General features: G+C 45.3%; 1 long non-coding RNA gene across 1 annotated transcript; it reads left to right on the top strand.

Annotated features, from left to right (window-relative positions):
- The first annotated feature begins 7656 nt into the window (after window positions 1-7656).
- Window positions 7657-20244, top strand: LOC308582513. The gene is made up of 3 exons (XR_014005722.1): window positions 7657-9098; window positions 10232-14262; window positions 20172-20244. It is a non-coding gene; the product is annotated as an uncharacterized lncRNA (long non-coding RNA).
- The last annotated feature ends 2181 nt before the right edge of the window (window positions 20245-22425 follow it).

The raw sequence follows: 22425 nt of genomic DNA, 5'->3' as shown, positions 1-22425 counted from the left end.
TTCATCGCGTGTTGTGCCATAATTTTTCCATCCCGGAGGGAGGAAATAATAACATGCATGTAGCAGTAAAGAATGGTTCCACTTGTTTTGCCAAATATTATTTACAAGATACCAACAGAAAAACTGTAGTGCTGCCATAGCAAATGGCTTCCGGGGTTCTGTTTCTTGAAAGAAAAGAAGCCAAATTATCCAGATGTAGCCTGCAGTTTCCTAACCATTGCCTCTGCTCACTTGGTAGAAAAACCCATTTCAGATCTTGGACAGCAACTTTTTATGAGTTAGTGCTTGCTTTTGGAGCAGAATACTGCACCCATTTGCCCAGGTAGGGATGGTGTGGGTTACGAATGGGGTTAGCTGATGAAGACTGTTATAACACAACTCCATTGCTATTGGGCTACATTCAGACAGCTGAAATGGCATTTTATTTTCAACTGCTAGCATGATGTGTCTTTCCAGCTGTTCTTTTTTTCAGGCCTGCTGACGCTGCACCCTAGAATTAAAGAAAACATGTCCATACATCTCTCAGATGGAAGACCATGAGCTCTGGCCTGTCTTCTCACAGTGACTACAGCTGGGAGGTTTGGCTTTGGATCTTCTCAACTCTTTCCCAAAAAACGAGTAGACATGGATTAGGAGACACGGCATTTTTTATTAGGTTTTTCTTAAGGCATTTGGAAGCTGTCCTCTAAATCAGTTTCTGCCTCATTGACTATAAACTGTCAAGTGGTCTTTTTTCTGTGGCATAAATTCTCATCTGGTGTAAGCCAGCACACCGTGTGGAGTGTGTGAGTTTAGCTTGGAGGAGTGTTTAATGAGTGCACTAAGTCCCCACTCAGTCATGAGGTTCACTGGGTGACCAGCCCAACCTACCTCACAGGGTTGTTGTGATGATAAAATGGGGGTGGGGAGAGAGCCATGTATGCCACCTTGACCTCTCTGGAGGAAAGATGCCATTGTCATGTGTGCACAGCCTATGACTTCTTTGTGACTGCAATAGTGGACCAGAATTTCAGCCATTTGTTCGAACACTCCATTGCTTCCTGACCACTCAGTCCTAGGCATACATATTCCAAAGTGAGGCCCATTGTGTTCAACAAGGCTTACTCCTCATTGCAGTCTAAACCTGCTTACTCTCCCTGCACCCAACTTCTTTTTCTGTTTGAAGATGACCTCCTTGGAACTTGCACATTCTTGCTCCAGGAAAAGGTACCGCCTCGCCTGCTCTGCCTCTCCCATCACAGGCAGCCACACTATCTTTGCTGTATCAGTGTTGTAATAAGGTGAAAAGCTTCCCATGTCAAATCTGGAGGTGCAAAGCACAGAAACATCCCGTGGCATTAAGAGGAATTTGGACCTCCCAACATAAATCAGGCAGAAGAATCTTACGGACTTCTGGATAACATAGTGCACTGTCATTTTGGATTACCTCAGGGGAAACCCCCTTTTAAAGAAAATTAAAATGTTTGTTCAACTTGAAGTTGAACAAACAAAAAACTAAGGTTTTGGCAAAAAACTTGACACCTTCAGAAATAGATGGGTTCCAGAAGGAAACAGAATTAAATGTGGTTACAAAAGTGAAATACCTGGGGGTTAACTTGACTGGGAGAAATTTGAATTTATTTAAAGATAATTATGAAAAATGCTGGTCGGAAATTAAAAAGGACTTAGAAACTTGGTCAAGATTGAAACTTTCCTTGTTGGGAAGAATTGCAGCAGTTAAGATGAATGTATTGCCAAGAATGTTGTTTCTGTTTCAAACCCTCCAGATCGTGGACAGAGTGGAATGTTTTGGAAAGTGGCAGAGGGATATCACGAAGTTTGTCTGGCAGGGCAAAAAGCCCCGAATAAAATTTAAGATACTAACAGATGCAAAGGAAAGAGGGGGGTTTGCCCTGCCGGACTTAAGATTGTATTATGAAGCTGCATCCTTCTGCTGGATGAAGGATTGGTTTCTGTTAGAAAACACTGATGTCCTAGATCTGGAAGGGCATAGTAATGCTTTTGGGTGGCATGCATATTTGTGGTACGACAAGGTAAAGCTTCATAAACTGTTTAAAAACCATATTGTCAGGAAAGCTCTATTCATTGTCTGGACTAAATATAAGGACTTACTTGAAAGTAAGACTCCGAGGTGGTTATCACCGACGGAGGCTAAAGCCATTAAACTACGTAACATGGGGAGTGGCTGGGCAAAATACTGTGAGTTAATTGAAAGAGATGGTGATATTTGGAGGTTGCAGAGCTTTGAAAAATTGAAGGGAAAGGTGCGAGACTGGTTTCATTATGCCCAAATTCTAGAGGTGTTTAAAAAGGATAAAAAAATTGGTTTCCAGGTGGAAAAATCAAAACTAGAGACAGAACTACTTGAACCTAAGATGAAAGTGCTTTCAAGAATGTATAACTTGTTGCTTAAATGGAATACTCAAGACGAGACAGTTAAATCAGCTATGATAAAATGGGCTCAGGACATTGGGTACAACATTATGTCTGAAGACTGGGAAAGGTTATGGACCACCGGTATGAAATTCACGGCATGTAGTGCCTTAAAAGAAAACATTATGAAAATGGTATACAGGTGGTACATGACCCCAGTCAAACTTGCAAAGATATATCATCGGTCTGACAATAAATGTTGGAAATGTAAGGAGGCTGAAGGAACATTCTTTCACCTCTGGTGGACATGCCCGAGGGTGAAGGCTTTCTGGGAAATGATTTATAATGAGTTGAAAAAGGTGTTTAGGTACACCTTTCACAAGAAACCAGAGGCCTTCCTCCTGGGCATTGTGGGCCAGAGAGTGTCAAAGAAAGATAGAACTTTCTTTTTATATGCAACTACAGCAGCAAGAATCCTTATAGCTAAACATTGGAAGGCACAGGAGTTACCCACGCTGGAAGAGTGGCATTCGCAGCTGATGGACTACATGGAACTAGCCGAAATGACAGGCAGAATCCGAGATCTGGGAGAAGAGGAAGTGGAAGAGGATTGGAAAAAATTTAAGGACTATCTACAAAAACACTATAAGTTATATGAATGTTGAGAATTTGCTAAGCCTTTGGAAAAAACAAGCTTCAGTATTGAGATTGGTAAATGATGGAAACCAAGTTATGATCTAGAAAAGTATAAATTGCAGACTATATAACCAAATGAAAACACAAAAACATATGAAATAAGGTATTAATTTGCTGTTTATTTTTATTGTAAAGAAAGCAGGGGATGGAGGACGTGGGGAAGTCCGGTTGATCATGAAAATTGATTTGAAAAAGTGAATTTTCTTCTATAATTTCTTTTTTTCTTTCTGTAAAACCGCTTTTGTTGTGTTACTGACGATGTATTCCGACCTTGGAAAAAAAGCAATAAAAAAATTATTATAAAAAAAAATAAAGAAAATTAAAATGTGTTGATTCTGATGTAAATTTTGTTTCTCCCAGCAGAGAGGAATATTCACATGAAAAACGTTGTGCTGTCAATACGAAAGTATATTGCTTCTACAAGAAGCATCTAGGAGCAGAAGTGAGTCTAGTGTCAGGCTGACAGCTCTTTCTTAGAAGATCATCTCTGCAAATTTGTCCCTGAAGTGAAAACCTGCATGTGAGATATAGAAAGGTGGTTGCATAATGCTCTGATTTAATAAACCTTATTGGTTAAATACTCATGAATGTGCCTTGAGATGATTTTATACCAGAGCCTGCAATTTGCTGTCCTCCAGATGTTGTGGACCCCAGTGGCGTAGTGTGGGTTGTCAGCACCCGGGGCAAGGCAAGTAATTTGCGCCCCCTAACCCATGGATTTTAGCACTCGAGTGCGAGCACGCCCCCCCAGATGTTGTGCCCGGTGCGGCCGGCCCCCCCCTGCACCCCCCACGCTACGCCACTGGTGGACCCTGCTGGCTGTGGTTGTATTTCACAACATCTGGAAGGCACTACTTTACCTCTTTGCCTATCTAGTAAAGATAGATCTGCCCTACCAGTGTTTCTTATATCGTTTGGATTGTGCGCCCTAATTCAAGCTGCCAAGGCTGGCGATTTCTTGATGGAAAGGCTACTAGACTTTGTTCCATGAAACAAATGAAAGTCATGTAGAAAATTTGAGTTTTGACGTTCCTTGAAGCACAATTGTGGCAAATGGCAGCAGTCCGATATCTGTATAGCCAACAATAAGTTGAGATCTGCTGTGCTTCACATGCATATTTGACTACTTTAGCTCTGAGTATCTGCTCAAAGAGGTCTGGTCCAACCCTGGCGGGCTGACAAGGAAAGCCTGATGTTCAGCATAAACAAAGAGTGTCATGGTGGTAGGGAGATCGATTGCACACGTGCTGCAGCTGTTTTAAAGGATTATGCCGCACTCTCTAAGCAACACTATTTTCAAGTGCAAACAGCACTGTTTATTCCATTTTTTCCTGGTGCATTGGCAAAGTTCCCAGGAATGCTAATGGGAGTTACGTGCACTCAGAGGACAAGGATTTAGCTTGGGATGAATCATTAGAACTCTCTTCCATAGTAAATCTCTTGTAACACCTTCTTAGGCTTCTCTCCCAACGTATTATTTATTCTTCTTTTTAATTATAAGGAGAAGTGCTGCCTTTGTACCACATATCTATAACCAAGCAACTAAACAGGAAACTAAACACAAGTATCTGGACCCGAAACAAAGGCTAGAGTCCGTTGGTTTCCCTCCCCAGCTTAAACTGGGGCTTTCCATGCTATTCCATTGCTAAGTGCCAAGTGCTGTGGGTTAAACCACAGAGCCTAGGGCTTGCTGATCAGAAGGTCAGCAGTTCAAATCCCCATGAGGGGGTGAGCTCCCGTTGCTTGGTCCCTGCTCCTGCCCACCTAGCAGTTCGAAAGTACGTCAAAGTGCAAGTAGATAAATAGGTACCACTCCAGCGGGAAGGTAAACAGCGTTTCCATGCGCTGCTCTGGTTCGCCAGAAGCGGCGTAGTCATGCTGGCCACATGACCCGGAAGCTGTACGCTGGCTCCCTCGGCCAATAAAGCGAGATGAGCGCCGCAACCCCAGAGTCGTCTGTGACTGGACCTAACGGTCAGTGGTCCCTTTATCTCTTTACCTTACAGCTAAAGAAACAGATGTAATACAATTCTAAAATTCTCTAACAATTAAGGTGCTTGCAAATTCACTCCTGCACCCAAAAACATAGAAATAGCAAGTTAAAATGCCGGATTTATTTTCCTTCCTGCAGTATAAGTAGGATACTTCTTCTCACGTCATATTGTGATTGCTTAATTACAACTTAACCTCCATATAGCCACACTTTCCTTTGGTTTCCCAGCCTCTTCAGCCTATGCTATTTCCCCAATCGAAATCATCTTTAAAAGGTGCTTATTTACCTATACTGCTTTTTTTTGTTAAGGAATCCATATAGTGTTGTTCAAAGCAAAGGTTTTTTCTTCTCCTATACTACTTGGAACCTTTCCCTTATGGAGAAAATAGCTTCTGGTGGGGGTTTTTTTAACTGCAAAAATAACAGCAGGGAGTGGATTATAAAACCCTGCCCAGTACCTTAGTTCAACTCCAATGGATTCCTCTTCTAACTTTTTAAAGAAATAATGCAAGGAGCCTTCAGAAGTAGATAAGGCTCCCCACTTTAGGAGACTGCCTTTCAATTTGTAACAAGTTGTGTGGAAAAGCATGATGATCCAGTGATCCGATTATCTCAATGTCTTGGCTCACACACATTGGGTTAGTAGGGTACAGCCATCATGAGAAGTAGCCAGGAAGGCATGCAACTGGACAGATACTGGACAATAGCAGAGCAGGGGTGGACTTTGATACTATGGCTCCTTGAGCTAGGCCAATATTTGCTTCCCAACCTGCCCAGCCCCTTACACCATGTCAGGCATTGGGAAGAAGAAGAAGAAGAGTTTGGATTTGATATCCCGCTTTATCACTACACGAAGGAGTCTCAAAGTGGCTAACATTCTCCTTTCCCTTCCTCCCCCACAACAAACACTCTGTGAGGTGAGTGGGGCTGAGAGACTTCAGAGAAGTGTGACTGGCCCAAGGTCACCCAGCAGCTGCATGTGGAGGAGCGGAGACGCGAACCCGGTTCCCCAGATTGCAAGACTACTGCTCTTAACCACTACACCACACTGGCTCTGACAGCTCTGGCAGGTCCTAGAGCTTTCCCATCTCCTTCCCAAAGTTGGACAAGCATTAACTAGGCCAGACTTCCTCAACCTTGGCCCTCCAGATGTTTTGAGTCTACAATTCCCATCATTCCTGACCACTCGTCCAGCTAGCTAGGGATCATGGGAGTTGTAGGCCAAAAACATCTGGAAGGGTGAGGTTGAGGAAGCCTGAATTAGGCTTTGGGAAGGGGGAAGAGGGACTCTAGGACCCTGTCAGAGCCCTCATGCCTCCTTCCCGTAGCCAGGAAAGTGCATACCGGACACTGACTCAGTCCCCAGTGTGAGGGAATTGCACTAATTCAATGCACTCTGTGTGGGACTACTTTGAAGGTGACCTGAAAACTACAATTAATCCAGAATGCAGCAGCTAGACTGGTGACGAGGAGTGGCCACTGAGACCATATAACACTGGTCCTGATTGACTCCCAGTACATTTCCAAGCACAATTCAAAGTGTTGGTGCTGACCTTTAAAGCCCTAAACGGCCTTGGCCCAGTACACCTGAAGGAGCGTGTCCACAGCCATCATTCAGCCTCTGAGGTGCAGTGCCAAGGGCCTTCTGGTGGTTCCCTCACTGCGAGAAGCAGAACCAGGCAGAGGGCCGTCTCAGTAGTGGCACCTGCCCTGAGGAACACCCTCCCATCAGATGACTTTTAGAAGACAGCTGAAGGCAGCCCTGTTTAGGGAAGTTTTTAATGTTCGGCGTTTTATCAAGTTTTTAATATTCTGTTGGGAGTCACCCAGAGTGGCTGGGGAAACCCAGTCAAATAGGCAGGGTATAAATAAGAAATTATTATTATTATTTGTTATAATCGGTCACACTACCATAAAACCGCCTCTGAGCAGAGAAAATAAAAAATGTGCATCTCTTCCAAGCAAAGCTGCTTTCTAAACTAGAAGAACTTCAGGCTTGTTGGAAAGCAGTCTTTCCAACTTTACACATTAGATAGGCCCGAGACAATATAGGCATACATTCTGAAATAAACACTTGAATCCATTTCTGTATACTGAGAGGGTTGAGAGGCAAGCTTTTAGGTGGGTATAAAAATCTGTTGCCTGGATTTGTTTAAGATTAGAAATCTTGTGGCATTTCTCTTACCAGGTTCCTGAAGACAAAAATGAATTGTGCATAAGGAAACAGATGTTCAGCTGGGGAAAGCCAGTTTTGAAGCCAGTGTGTTGCTATGTTAATTTATATTAATGGAAAACATGATCCAGGAATGATGCAAAATGACAGGAATGTTCCAATTGGAAAACAGAGACAACGTAAAGACTTCCAGGACCGCATGCTACATATACAAAAGCAGAAAAAGCAGGGACAGATACTAATTTAGCCTTCTCACAGCAGGAAACCGAGGCCCAACTTTAGGAAAGCCCACATTTACTTGTGTGTATGTTTATATGGACATCCTTTATTTTATACCACCTTTCATAAATTAGCAGCATGGTGAATTACAATAAAAATATCAAAATGCAATAAAATGAAAAAAGACCTAGAAACAAACAAAAACAACAACCCCAAAAATCATATTCTGATGAAATATTGAAAGTGCTAAATCAGTGCCTAATTGCAGTAACTGGTGGGCTGGAGGCAAATAAACTGAACCTCAATTTTAAAAAAAGAAAGAAGGCGGTACCACAGGACGGGTTCGTTTTCCCCAAGGAGTGTGTTCATCCTCTGTCAGAAGGTGCCACAGTTTCCCTAAAGCAACAGGTTGGCCCTTGAGGGTGCTCCATGATCCATCTTTGACACCGGAGGCACATTTTGCTTTTGTGATATGGAATACCCTTTAACAGTCTATGCTGGTATGCCATCTGCAATACTCCCTGGGCAGAGACTTCCATCCCTCAGTGATCCATGCTCTGATAACTTCCAGGTTAGATTGTGCCAGGAGCAAGCCAGCCAGCAGTGAATCACACAAAGTAAGTGGAATTAACTCTTCATTAGAAAAAAAAACACACAAAAAAAAGCAGAATCTGCACAGGAGTGTCATGCCTAACAAACACAGCAACTCTTCTTCGGCAGGTCTTGCCCCTATGAAGCCATTGTGGAGACTGAAGGTCCTCATCTCCTCACAGCTGTCTAAGTCCCCTCCTCTTCAGGGTTTGCCCCCAAGCAATCTGAGACTACACCTGCGTGTGAGGCTTTGCTCCTCCCGCTTCATGTCTCTCCTGGTTCTGGGAGACCAGCAGGGAGGGGAGCTTGTCACAGCAGGAGGAGGCGACACCTGTGCCTCTTCACCAGCCAGACTCATCTCTGCCTCTTGGCCTCCCTCCTCTTCTGCTTCAGCTTCTGCCTCTGACAGTCTGCTCCCTCTTCTCCTTCTGACCACTTGTCATTGTCCTACCACCAATGTCCTGGCTCTGAGCCTTCTTCCCTTGGGGGTTCCCCAGATGGTTCCTCCCACCATTACTCTGCACCCAACCATTCCATGACAGATTGCTATAATTCACTCTATGTGTGGCTGTCTTTGAAGCTTGTACAATAAACTGTAGTTCAGAACATGATAGCTAGATTACTGCCCGGGTGCTATTATCATATTATACCAGTTGCACTGGTTTTGAGTTCATTTCTGAGCCCAATGCAAAACCCTTTATGGCTCTGGGCCAAGATACTTGTATTGCTGCCTGTATGTACCTTCCCACTCATTAATATCTTCAGTAGAGGGATGTAAAATATTCCTGTCTCAGATTCTGTAGAGCCACTGTTTATAATGCTAAGTGAGATGGACCAGTGGTTTGACTCCCTATAAGGCAGTTTTCTGTGTTCCAATAGACATATGCACGTCCCCCATCACTTTGTCCATATACTCTCCTGGTGCATATGTGTCTCTTTCAAGGGAGATTGCATATATTTGAGTGACTTTCTCTAGAATCTCATTCCCATCCCAATTAAAGGACTCAGCAGCATATAGCACTTTCTGCAACCACATCACAGAGGTTCCACCCAGTGGCGTAGCGTGGGGGGTGCAGGGGGGCCGGCCGCACCGGGCGCAACATCTGGGGGGGCGCGGTCGCCGCCTCCGGAGTCTCCGAAGAGCCTTGGGCGCAGGCTGTAGCACCAGGGCCGTGGCCAAGAACCGAAGCTGAAGAGCCCGCTGAGCGCCGCGCCCAGGCAGAGCACGCCGGGAGGCACCACCGCCAGGGCCCGGCGGCAGCCGCAGCACCTCGCCACCATTCCGCCGCCAGACTTGCTTGCACAGGCACGGCCGCCCGCCGCCGACGCTGCTGCCTCTGGCGGCGGACACGTGGAGAGAAACAGCGGCAGCCGAGCGGGAGACTCTCCCTTTCTCACTGCAACGCTCCGGGGAGGGGGCGAGGGAGAGAGTCAGGTGGAAACGCGCGCGCGCCCCCCAAGCCGCATCTTCACAGGGGTTGGGGGCGAAGCCGCCGGGTATTTGCACCCCAAATTGGGGCGACCGCAAAAAGCCACCCTGCCAGCAGCAAGCTTCAAGGTCAAAGGCTCCCTTCGAGGAAGCTGCGATCCTCTTTCCAATTAAGTCCCCCACCCCCACCCCAGCTCAGTTCAGTGGGAGGTGGATTTCCCGGGTCTCTTGTCCCTTAGAGGGTGCCTCTCATCATCCCGCCATTCTGAGAGCAGGGAGGGCGCCTCTCAGGAGACTTTCCCCCGCATTTGCTTTCCCGCTCAGGAAAGCGCGCGCGGCCCCGGCTGGATCTGCAACTCTTCTGGTGAGCGAGGTTTAAACCAGAGGCAGGCGCTCCTTCTTGGACAGATGCCTGGAAGAAAAAGACCCCGCGGTCTCTTCCTTTCCTTCCCCTGCAGAGACCAGCCACGTCCCTCAGCCGAGGCCACCTTGCTTCTCAAAAGAGCTGGTCTACTACAGTTCGTGGCTGCATGGGAGAGCGCTGCTTTCCTTGCAAAAGGCCCCCAGGTTGAGTCACCGGCACCTCCAGCTATGAGAGGATGGGAGCAGTGGCGTAGCGTGGGGGGTGCAGGGGGGGTCGGCCGCACCTGGCGCAAATCCACGGGTTAGGGGGCGCAAATCCATGGGTTAGGGGGGCGCAAATTACTTGCCTTGCCCCGGGTGCGGACAACCCACGCTACGCCACTGGTTCCACCAGCCTGGATGTCAGTGCATCAGTGGTGGTTCTGGCAGGTATTAAACATATTGGCAGTGATGGCAGGACCAGGTCCAAATCTAAACCATGGGAATGAAGTTAGCAATGGCAATGCTGATTTTGTGCTGATGTGTACCATCTGACTTGCCACAGTGCTACAACAGTTGCTCTCTGAAATTAAAGCATGTTTGAGTGGATCAGATCTGATTATTGTGTGAAACAACCACAGCATTGCTTGCATGCCTGCTGCTAGCTGTTTTGGCAGTCTGTTCCTGCAGAAGGTTGATCACACAAAATATGGTTTCAGCTGCTCTGAACTATTTGGCATGGTGTCATTAGTTTTCAGGAGACAGTTCGGCCTGAGAATTCTATGCCACAATTGTGTAGAAAGGGATGGCAGTGTGAAAACAGACAAACACTGTCAATAGCCTTCCTTCCAAACCCCTTGCCCTCAAATAAACCCAACTCTTCTGCCTTCTCACCTTCTGCCTCCCCCCCCCCATAACAAATGCCCTAATTGAAAAATCACTGAATGCATTGTGAATGATTGTTAGCTCCTAACTCTAATAGTCATCTTCACAACAGTCTTTGACATCCTCCTACCTTAGAATGACTTCAGCTTTAACTCAGCAGACAATGATATGTAGTGTCAAGGGATTCACAGCATCTGAAACCACCCCGCCAAAAAAAACCCCCAAATCCCCAAACATAAACATGTTGTTGGACCAGAAAGTCTATTTCTGATTCTTGTTCCTTTTTGGCCGTGGGCCAGTTTCCATATTAACTGCCTTTGTGTAGAATAAGCATGCTCAACGAAAGGATTGCAACGGCCTCGGACCACAATAAATTGCCTTTGGCTCATCTCATATTTCAACATTATTCCCTGAAAATGCCTCTGGTGTTAGGGAACTATCTTCCTGCGACTGTGTGAAGCACTCATTAGCTGTCTCTGGAGCAGTCTGAGCTCAGTGGGGAAGTAGAAGAGGGGAGAGTTGCTGATTGGTTCTAACTCTTCTCAGTTGGCAAGTTGTCTACTTCTACGCTATTCATAATGTGGGCATACCCAATTAGCTGGCCTGCAGTGGGTGTACTTTACCCCTTCAGAATCCTGAAGAAACTAGCCACTACCTTGGAGCTATCGTTTCAGCCATGGACTTCTGGGCATCAGCTTCCTGGTCTTTATTTCTTGCGTGTTGCAGTGAAGAGAGGGAATAATAAAATCACAGAACTATAGAATCTGAAGAAATCGTGAGGGTTGTCAAGCCCAACTACCTTCAATGCAGGAATATTTTGCCCAATATGCCCTAAGATTAAGAATCTCATGCTCTACTGACTGATCAAGATGTAATCTGTCAAGATGTAAGCAAGTATATGACTCCAGAACAAAACAAGCTCTAAAGATGCCAATCCCACAATCAGGGGAAATGGTACAGAAGGACCACAAGCTCAGTGTTGTCTACAGCACTCTGGTATCCTCCATATGTTCTTGGATTACAGCTCCCATCATTCTTCATGATCTGGATCTGGAGTTCAACAACATATGGGTGAAGCTGGTCCACACTGACTTGCAGCAACTATTCATGATTCTGGATAAGTGTCTCTCCCAGACCTTTGCATGCACTGATCTGCATCCCTTCATGATCTGGCCAATACCTAAGCAAGCTCTTGAAAAACTTGTTCCATTTTGTATTGTCTTTAGCTTCCATATTTCATTGCCGTCACATTGAATGGGAACCAAACCAAGGTGCTAGAAATCAAATTTAGCATCTGAGTATTCAAATGAGTTCCAGCAGTTTATAGCTGGTGAGGGTCTGACTTAGCTTCCTCCTGAGCTTTGTGCAAGCATTTCAGATGCTGTACGCAGGCATGCTTCTTCTCTCACAGACATGGTGACATAGGTTTCCATTCCAAAGCTTAGTGGAAACTGTGTGAGCAGATGGAAAAAAACAATAATGGCCCAACGTCTGTTGCTGTGGGAACACCAAAAATATCAAAGGGTTACAGTGAAGAAGGCTGACATCTTGAGCCGGCCACATAGTGAGCTCTGGTCTTGGAAAACAAAGTAACTAAGAAGCTAAATATGAATGACTAATTACCACTTTCATTCACTTGCTAGTCTCTTAATTCACTCTGACCTTTTCCATATAAATTGCTGCTCTCATCAACTTCTGGCAGACGTTTGACCTGCAGTCTGCATATTTACAGTTACCCCTCTGTTTATAAGCAAGACAACATACACTATGCTGCCTTCACTTTTATTTTGTCTTTCTCTGGTGTGTCTTCTATGAAATAGTGCCCATTCCCAGAAAACAAAGTTGGAAACTTGGAACAGGAACCTGATAAACACAGGCACACTTAAGAGCATTGTGTCATTTTAGCTTGCAATGACATTAGAAAATGTGGAATTCCTTGGCATGGCTTTTTTAAAATAAAAAATGCCACTTTTTAGAATATATTTAATTACTATACATCCAGCCCTTCAATTTTCCTGCACAAGTGATATCTGACATACACATAGCACAGAGTCAATAGTTTATTTACAGTAGGGTTGCTGCTGTTGAAGATTCCCCTATCAAATAAAAAACAACAACAGGATTTTGGCAGGGAGGGATCCTTCTGAATTTACTCTCGTGAATTCTGTTGCTCTCTTGAATACATCACAATCGCCTGGAGCGCTGTGATGTTTTCACTCGCTGACTCTTGCGCTTGTTGTTCTCTGTGCACAAAGTCATAGTGGCGGTGGTTCTTAGTTGGCTGGGGCGCGAGGTGTCTTGTCATAGCCTGTGCCAGCTCATCAAAAGTGCATGCCTATATGTCCCTGGGTGCCATCAGACCTTCCAGTAGAGTGATGGCAGAACTTCCCAGCACTGTCAGTAGCACTTCCACCTTGTCTGCCTCCCTAGTGAAGCCTTGTAGTTGGGCATAGCTCCTTATTCGGCGGAGCCACTGCGGCCATTCTGCAGGATGGCTCATATCGAAGTCCGGTGGTGGCCAACTATGACTGGTGGCCATCCTCAGACCTGGAGCAGTCACTTGTGCGATTGTGGGTGGTTGCGAAGAAGCGGCAGGCACGGTCTTGTTTCCAGGACTATTTGCTGAGTCCAGTGGGGCAGTAAGGTCGCACTTACTGCGAGGTGGTAGGCAGTGGTGCCGCGGTGCGGTCTTGGGCCTCTGGCAGCCGACGGGAGCTCATACATCCCATCCTCATTGCCAATGTTAAATGTTTGGAAAAGTCAGAAGCCCAAGGCAGTATAAGTTCCTCAACTACGTTTATTCAACATTGTCAGTGACAATGGCTCACTCATAGGAAAACAAAACCCGAACTCACAGGACTACACAATAAAAGCCCCAACACGAACTGACCATTGACAGTTGACAGTTGAAAGTGCATGCGCTTACTTGCCATTAGAACATTCGTCTACCAACACTTATATGATTTGTTAGAACACACCTCGTAACATAAAAAGTGCTAAACCCAATACATAACAGTGATGCTAAGGGAATCATATGTGCCAGGAGTTGCCAACCTTTTTGAGCCAAAGGAGTATCGAAAAAGTTCTAGTTTTAGTTACAAATGACTGCCATGGGCACTAGGCCAGATAGATCACAAAATGGCTGCCATGGGGGAACTGCATAGCACAAAATGGCTGATGTGGAGCATGTGGCATGAGAGAAAATGGTTGCCATGGGATAATGGGTCTACAAGAGCAGAAAAAGATACCTCACCAACCCTTAACCCCACATCAGCTGCCCCATCAATGTCGGCGGCGGGGTGGGGGTGAGGAGGTACCTGCATCAGCCACCACTGTGCAGGCCCACAGAGATAAGCTCTTTGTTCAGAACAGATGGGAGGGTGAGCATTCAATCCTGGCATCCAATGAAACATAGGCATGTTAATCAGATGCGTTCGACGTAAGAGCAACTGAGGCAGTGCAGACAAGAACTGAGCAGGAAAAGCGAACAGTCTCTTGTGTGCTGTGGATTTCTGAGGAAACAGTTACTGAAACCTTTTGTGGGTGCCACTGGAGATACCGGTAGGCCCAGCTGTGCTTATAAACCTTGATAATAAATAATGCTTAAATGAAGAGACTTTTTTTTAAAAAAAAAAAAGCTGGCAGGGAGCCTTTTTTGAATAATTTGCAGTGTACAGCAGGAGGCAATGGAGCAAAAAACAAACAAATCCTTCAACTGTTAGTTTGGCTTGCACCCTGGAGGCTTGTGTCAACAATTAGACCTGGGCACCAAAATAGTAAAAATATGTCTGGGCTGTTCTATTTGTGCTGGGGGCTCACACAATTGTATGCTCCTCCATACAAAAAGGTATTTCAACACCAACAAGTTTCTGTTCACTGCTTCCCACAAAGGTTGTTGCAGAGCTGGAAAAGAGGCATAAAAGGCACCTCTGGGTGGCATACAATCAATCTGTATGTGTAAATTAAGATGGATGTTTTGGTGCTTATTGTATTTACGGTCCCTTACAAGGGACCACTCCGCCTCCACCAGTCCAGAATCAGAAAGTATATCAAATTGCATTGCCTATATGCCTACCATAGTTTGGTCTGAGATTGAAATGAACCCAAAGAATTCAGCATGTACATATGCATTCCCATCACTGTTGTCAGGGGTTCAGAGACAGAGGCACAGGTGAGGGGGGAGACGGAGAGTGATGGGGAAGAATCACAGGACAGTGAGGAAGAGGATGACAATGACTTGAGGTCTTCCATGAGTCTCTCAAGTGAATCGGAGGATTCCCAGAAGGGGGCGCCCCTAGTCAGGCCAAGGGGGGTCACAGGGGGGACCTGCCAGGAGCAGGGAAGCAGCAGGGAAACCCCGAGTGGGAGTGGGAGATCGGGGCCGGCTTCCCAGCAGGAACGAAGTGAAGAGAGTGGAGTTCCCAGTGTGACACACGGAGCGGAGCAGGAAGGAGACAGGGGAAGGAGATCGGGGCAGGACGTCCTGCCGGAAGAGGCGGAGAGTAGTACAGGGAATAGTGTAGCTGTCAAGAGGAAGGTCAGGGGTAGCGAACGCGCGCCAAGTTCAAATGTGGAGGCGCGCGGAAATGGAGAAAGCCCGGAGGAGGAGCCTGGCCCCAAAGCACGAAGGAGGGGGGAACAGGCATCTGAGGAATCTGCTTCAGGAGAGAGCAGGAGGGAAGGAACCCAGGGGGGCAGAAAGACCCTGCGGAAAAGGAAAGACAGGAAGAGGTGGACTAGCACAAGCCTCTTAAGCTGGTATAGGGGCGGGACCGATTCAGAGGGGACTTAAAACGTCTAGGCTAAGAGACGCGGGGCTGCGCGCCTCGGTTGTGGAACCAATAATGAACTGCAATAAACATCCTTGTATATAAGAAGAACCTGGCGTTGGTCTTTTGTGAGCTGAGACCTGAGGCAGCCCTGACAACTGTCAACCACAGATCTCATACCAAGAGACAGCCCTATGCTAGAAATGTATGCTGCTTCATCTGCTAAAACTGAGAGTCTCCCTCAAAATTTGGCCACACAAATTTATTAACTCATTCTGTGCCTTCTTGCAAATGTGTGCTTAGTATTTCCTGCCTGTTTTCAACTGTTTTTTTGAATATTCTATCCTGTTCCTCAACAAGAACTCAAAAGGTCTATCCTGTTACCTGTTGTACTGGTTTTCCAAGAAAGAGCAAAGCCAAGTCATCCACAATACACAATGGTTGATATTATCTAGAATATAGCTTCTGTTTATTTTCCTCGATAGCTCTTGCATTTGATTTATTAAGCCAAATGACACCTTTTTCCTGTTCGTGATAGAAAGGAAGATAAAAGCATCTTCATGTGAAACCTTATGCCATCGACTTTGTAAGTGCTGTTTGTACTTGGTACAGACTTTGGTATTAAATGTGCCCTGTACCCCTTGTGGGGAAATAAAATGCAATAACAGCATACAGGTGCTTTCAAAACAACAGAGAAGGCTAACCAAGGGGAACATTCAGAAAGCCATGCATGGCAAAATGCTCTTGGACCTCTACTATCATGCCTAAAGTCATAGCTACCTGAAGGGGTCCAGCACGGTTTGTGCAGCTCAGTTTTTAACAATTCTAATAGGGGATTTGCTTTCAATATGTATTTCCCTCCATCCAGCTTTTCCTGCTGTTCAGGTTGCACTGTACTGGTTTCCACCTTAGCATTTTCAGTAGGGATGTTCTCTGTCCCTGGATATTTTCTGGTAGGAATTTTTCCACTTGGCAAATTGGCATGGGCCATTTGGTTTTCGCCTACCTTGTAGCAATCATCACAGCTTTGTCAGGTTTGGTGATTAGGCATTGGTTGAACTTATGATGGGGGAGGGGAGGTGTGGCCATCACCTGCCCCTCCAATCTTAAGGGTATTCCGTTAAAGGAATCCAGGGGTGTGGATCTTGTCCGAAGTCCGGGGCTGGGCTAGGGCCATGCCACGGGAACCCAGGGGAACTCGAGTTGGTTTGCATTGATGGGGCTCCCCCTACCGGTGGTTGACCCTTACTGGACTCCCTGCATGATGGGCAGGAGTCAGATATAGTTGGGTCAATTCCAATGCCTAAGCCAATACCGCTCACATTCTGTAACCCATAAAGTTGTGGCCTAAATTTGCCCAATAACATTAACCTAATATCTGTGTCCTTGTGTCTTATTCATCAACAAGGGGGTGGTCTCAGGGTCTCGACACACAACTGGCCTTCAAGGAGGCACTGATAGTTGGGCTTGGCAGCCATTTTGATAGAGTTAAGTGTTGTTTCCAAGGTGAACAAAATATTGATTGAGGCCCATAGGATTTATCCAATAGTAAACATTAAGAGACAAAAAGCTTAATGTTTGTGAGGTAGGATGGAATGTAGCCATTTTCAAAAAGCTGGGTGTGGTGTTTGCTTCAGGACTCCCGCAACTTTCAAAGAGAGTCCCATGACTTGAATCTCAGGAAATATTTCATAAACAAACCTGACGGTGGCATGCAAATAACAAGTGAGACGCAATGCCAAGGTTTATAAATGAGCTGTCAGCCACATCTCAATGACCTGGCTTTGTTTGTGTACTCATGCCACAACTCCCTGGCTTAGTTCCACAAAGAAAGGTTTTTATGAGAGTGCATTTATGAGAGTGCATCAAAGGCACTGATCAGCATCAGGGGAGTATGTCAGAACAGCTTATGTGTCTGCATTGGTGTAATTCTCTATGGCATATGAGAGAACCAGTTTAAATGCAGTGGCTGTTAATCTTTAAGCTTCATTCATACCAGTGGTGGTAAATCCACATGATGCCTTGGAACTCTTTACAAAATAAGTTCTCAATATTCTGGAAATGCCACCGGGCGGGATTCACCCGACAAGCCCTGTCAGTGGAACCCTGCACAAGGACTTCTGCTTGCCCGGTGGGGCTTTTCTCCATCTTTCTCCCCCCCCCCCCCATGGACCCTGTACCCACATACCCCAAAATTGTTTCAGAGGGGTGTGAACAACTCCAGGACTGTACAGGGATAGGGCAGCAGACCTGGTAAACCGGGATGCTTGTGCAGATGGAACAAGCGGAAACGTGCATCCTTGAATTCCACCCGCTAGGTTTCACTGAAAGAGACCCACATCTTTTTAAAAGTGCTGCAAATGACTACAATTCACCCACATGCTAATATGTAGGTAGCCATTTGTGGGGGACACAGTGGCCATCCTCTTTCCCAGGAGAGAATGCTTCCTAAGATGGTGCCTCCTGCCTTACATATGGAAGAACAAAATGCAGTTTTTCTTTACAGCTATTGCCATTCATATATACATTTCTGCAGACTGAATCGACGGACCAATTGATTAGCGTGTTGATATACGCACTACTAACTGACATTTCTTCAGTTGGGTGTCAACCCCATTCAGCCCCTTTGCGCACACAGAATACAAGTCTGTGTGGGTTCCTAAGAAATTGGGAGAGATTGCTCCTGGATAATGTACTGGCATTCTTTGCTTTGTTCTCATATTTTTATTGTAAATCTTGACATTTTAGAAACTGGGAGGTCCAAACAAGCACATATTGGGCAAGCTTTGTACTGCTAAAAATGCATCCTAAAGCTGACATGCTGGGCAGGGACACCTGGCTCTGCTATCTGCCAGGATAACCCAATATCTGGTCATTTACATTTACAGTTATACTTGGAAATGTTTTGGCTTTCCTGCCTTGCTGGCAGGACAGTTGATGGGCACAGGCCCATCTCCTCTAATACTACAGAACACACACTCAGCATGCAAAAGAACTATGTTCAGTCTCTGGCCTCTCCCAGGGTAGGAAGATGTTTTTCCGAAATTCAGAAGTCACAGTAGGCAATACCAGGCTCGATGAACAAATAATCTGGTACATGGCAGCTTCCTATATTACCTTGCATAGCTGTTCTGCAACAGGAGCAAAATGCAAAACTGTGTAGATGGGTTGTGTTGATGGGAAGCAGCTATATGCTTTCCCTAGCGCCCTCCTCACTCTGTATCAGAGATGCAAACACAAATCCCAGATGTAGGGAGCTGCTGCACTGTTTCAACATCCCATACCCTTTTAAAATGTGGCTCTTTTTGTGGGGAGGGTATTATTGGGTCATTGCTTTTATTTTATTTTTATATACCGTGATCTTTTTATGTGAACTGCCCTGAGACCTTTGGGTATAGGGTGGTATATAAATTCAAATAATAATGATAATGATAATAATATACACACACTGCAGTAGCAACATTAGTAAGAGCCTGCCAAAAGCCCATCGTGGTCAACAGGATGTCTTTGGGAAGATCAAAATCAGGACCCGGGTACAACAATAGTCTCCTCACTTCTGCTCCCCAGCAACTGGCATGCTACAGTGATGCCAAAAGGGCAGTGCTGCCTACATTGCTCCCCTTTTGGTCCACAGTGTTTGTTTTTATTCACTGAATTTATATCCCGCCCTTCCTCCCAAAGGAGCCCAGGACAGAAACTGCAGATCTCACTATTGCCAGGAACTGCTACAGATCTAAACAGTGTCTGCCCATCTTCCTGTTTGGAAGGTAGAACTCTCAGAGAGGGAAAAGTACCTGCATTTCCCAGGCGTGCGTCCCATGTCTCCAGCTGCATTCACTGGGCAAAACTGAGAGCACATTAAGGACCCTTGAGGGGGTTACCCAAAGTAATATTTTAGTATTATTGTTGGTAGGCGTTTTTAGTAAAGCCTTGCTCTTTGCTCTTTGTTCCTTTACCATTTCATAGTGGAATGTCTGCAGATGAGAATCTGTAATGCCAAGGCTCCCCCTCATGGCCACAACTCGCAACTTAGAGGAAAGATGCAACAGAAACACTGGTTGTTTTCTTTTAATATAAAAAATAAGCAAGTCATATGTGGCTTAATATTGGAATGCAAGAGAACCTAGCATTTTAAATTCATGCATCAAACTTGTCGCAGTAGAACGAGTCATTAGTCATTGACTATTAGTCATTAGTCATTGACTATTAGCCATTATTAATACATATAATAATTAAAATGCTTGACTGGTTTCTGGTGCAATCCTTTGCCTACCTGCTCAGAGGTAAGTGCTGTGAAGTTCAGCAGAACAATTGTGCAATTGCAGCCTTAGGCATAGTATGGCACTGTTAGGATCCGGTAGTTTGTTCATTCTACTTACATCCCCATGACCAGCGGGGGTCACATTTATTACCCATCCACTAAGGTAAACAGGGCTCTGACCCACCAACCTCCACTGGCCCTCAGTCAGCCTCCACCTCCCTGCCTTCTTACTTACATCCACAGTAGGGGCTGGTGGACCTGACTGCTGGCTTCTTCTTCCTTAGGCTCAGTTTTGCCCTTGTAGAACACAGTAGGGAGAAAGATGGGGACAAAACTATAACTGCTTCCACCCACTGTCAGATTCCCTGCCTTCAGCCCCACAAGTCCCAGCCACTATTGCCTGCGATTTGAATTAAGTTAACTTTATTCCTCTTTTATAGATGGGGAAATAAAAATGGACAGAGAACAGCTTTTCCCCAAGGCTACCCAGACAGGATGAAGCTAAAGATGGGGTTTTAATTCAGGTGTCCCAGATACCTACCTACTTGTCTCTGCTGGTTTTTTGTTCTCTTCCTAGCCTCCTCTGACTCATTTTTATTCTGTATCCTTCATGTAGCCCAATATTGTCAGAACATTCCTATATATTCTTGATTACTCAGCTGCATGTTGTACTATGCTGCTCTGATACATAAAACCTTACTATGATAATATTTTAAATTCCATTTGTGGAACGCACAGACATTGTTATTCACAACATACGACACTGAAATCCCCTGTTTTTTAACTTGAGCATGTGATTGTAATTTGTGACTGCCGTCCATTGTTTCTGTTTGTTCAGTACCTTGCAATATTGTTACTCAGAGCACTGGATTGGAAAACTCAATGTCAGAATCCACACCCTTTCCTTTGTCGTCCCCCCCCCCCCCCGCCCTGGATGGATGCTCTCCCCATCATCAAGGTCTGCCAGGAAAGAATACACATCCATCAAAGTCCTGTAGTGACATAGAAAATATAAACCAGAGCCTAGAAAACTGCAGCAGTGTTCTGTATTCTGGTCCTATTCTTAAATAATATACTGAATAGAATGAATGTATTTTGCCTATAATCTGAAGAGAGAAGAGCAACTATTTCCCAAGCAAGAAAGAGTTCATATTTAGTTGTTTCCCTGTTTTAGCTATATCAGTGGTACCTCGGGTTACATATGCTTCAGGTTACATACGCTTCAGGTTACAGACTCTGCTAACCCAGGAATATTACCTCGGGTTAAGAACTTTGCTTCAGGATGAGAACAGAAATCGTGCAGGAGGCCCCATTAGCTAAAGTGGTGCTTCAGGTTAAGAACAGTTTCAGGTTAAGAACGGACCTCCGGAACAAATTAAGTTCTTAACCCGAGGTACCACTATACAGTATAGTGCCATACGTTTTGGTGCCCCCTTGTGGAAAAATCATGCTGTATTAACACATAGTTCATTCCTTGGAAGGATGCTTTGGGCCAGCTAACCACCGGTTTAGAGCAGCAGTCAGTTTCAAGCTGAGGTTCAGTCAAGTATCATGATCAGATGGGAGTTTCTAAAAGTATGAGAATTTGTTTTGTTTGTATATAGGCAATACATGAACAGTATAGACTGCATGGGTGTAGCCAAGGGGGGCAGGGGAGCAACTGCGCCCCCCATCTCAAGTAAAACAATAGAATACCTAACTAACTGACCAATCACTTCGGTTCTGCCCCCCCAACAAAAGTCCTGCCCCCCCGCCTAATAAAAAAACCTGGCTATGCCCATGATACAGTGATACCCGCAGGGAAGCCAAGCTGTCCTACTTTATTTTAGTTCAGGAATATTTATTTGTTTGTTTGTTTGTTTGTTTGTTTATTTATTTATTTATTTATTTATTTATTTATTTATTTACTAACTACATTTCATAGAATCACAGAATCATAAATTGTGGAGTTGGAAAAGACCATGAGAGTCACCTCACCCAGGATGGTACTTGAACCCATGACCAAGAGATTGAGAGCCTCTTGCTGTATAATAATAATAATAATAATAATAATAATAATAATAATAATAATAATTTTTATTTATACCCTGCCCTCCCCAGCCAAGGCCGGGCTCAGGGCGGCTAACAACCAATAATAAAAACAAGTTGATTAAAATACAATTTAAAAGATTAAGACACAACATTAAAACAATTAGGGAGCAATCTCTTCATAGGAGGAGAAAGGAAAAAGAAAGAGGGGGAGGGAATCAAACTGATTCTGAGCCAAAGGCCAGGTGGAACAACTCTCTCTTACAGGCCCTGCGGAAAGAGATCAGATCCCACAGGGCCCTGGTCTCAAGAGACAGAGCATTCCACCAGGCCGGAGCCAGTGTTGAAAAGGCCCTGGCTCTGGTTGAGGCTAATCTAACTTCCTTAGGGCCCGGGACCTCTAGGGTGTTGCTATATATGGACCTTAAGGTCTTCCGTGGGGCATACCAGGAGAGGCGGTCCGATAGGTACGAGGGTCCTAGGCCGTGAAGGGCTTTAAAAGTCAAAACCAGTACCTTAAATCTGAACCTGTACTCCACCGGGAGCCAATGCAGCTGGAAAAGCACTGGGTGAATATGCTCCCATGGCAGAGACCCTGTGAGGAGCCTCGCTACAGCATTCTGCACCCGCTGGAGTTTCTGGGACAGCTTCAAGGGCAGCCCGCGT

The sequence above is a fragment of the Podarcis bocagei genome (assembly GCF_964188305.1).
Source record: "Podarcis bocagei genome assembly, chromosome: 2".
NCBI lineage: Eukaryota > Metazoa > Chordata > Lepidosauria > Squamata > Lacertidae > Podarcis > Podarcis bocagei.
This window is presented reverse-complemented; position numbering and strand designations above follow the sequence as displayed.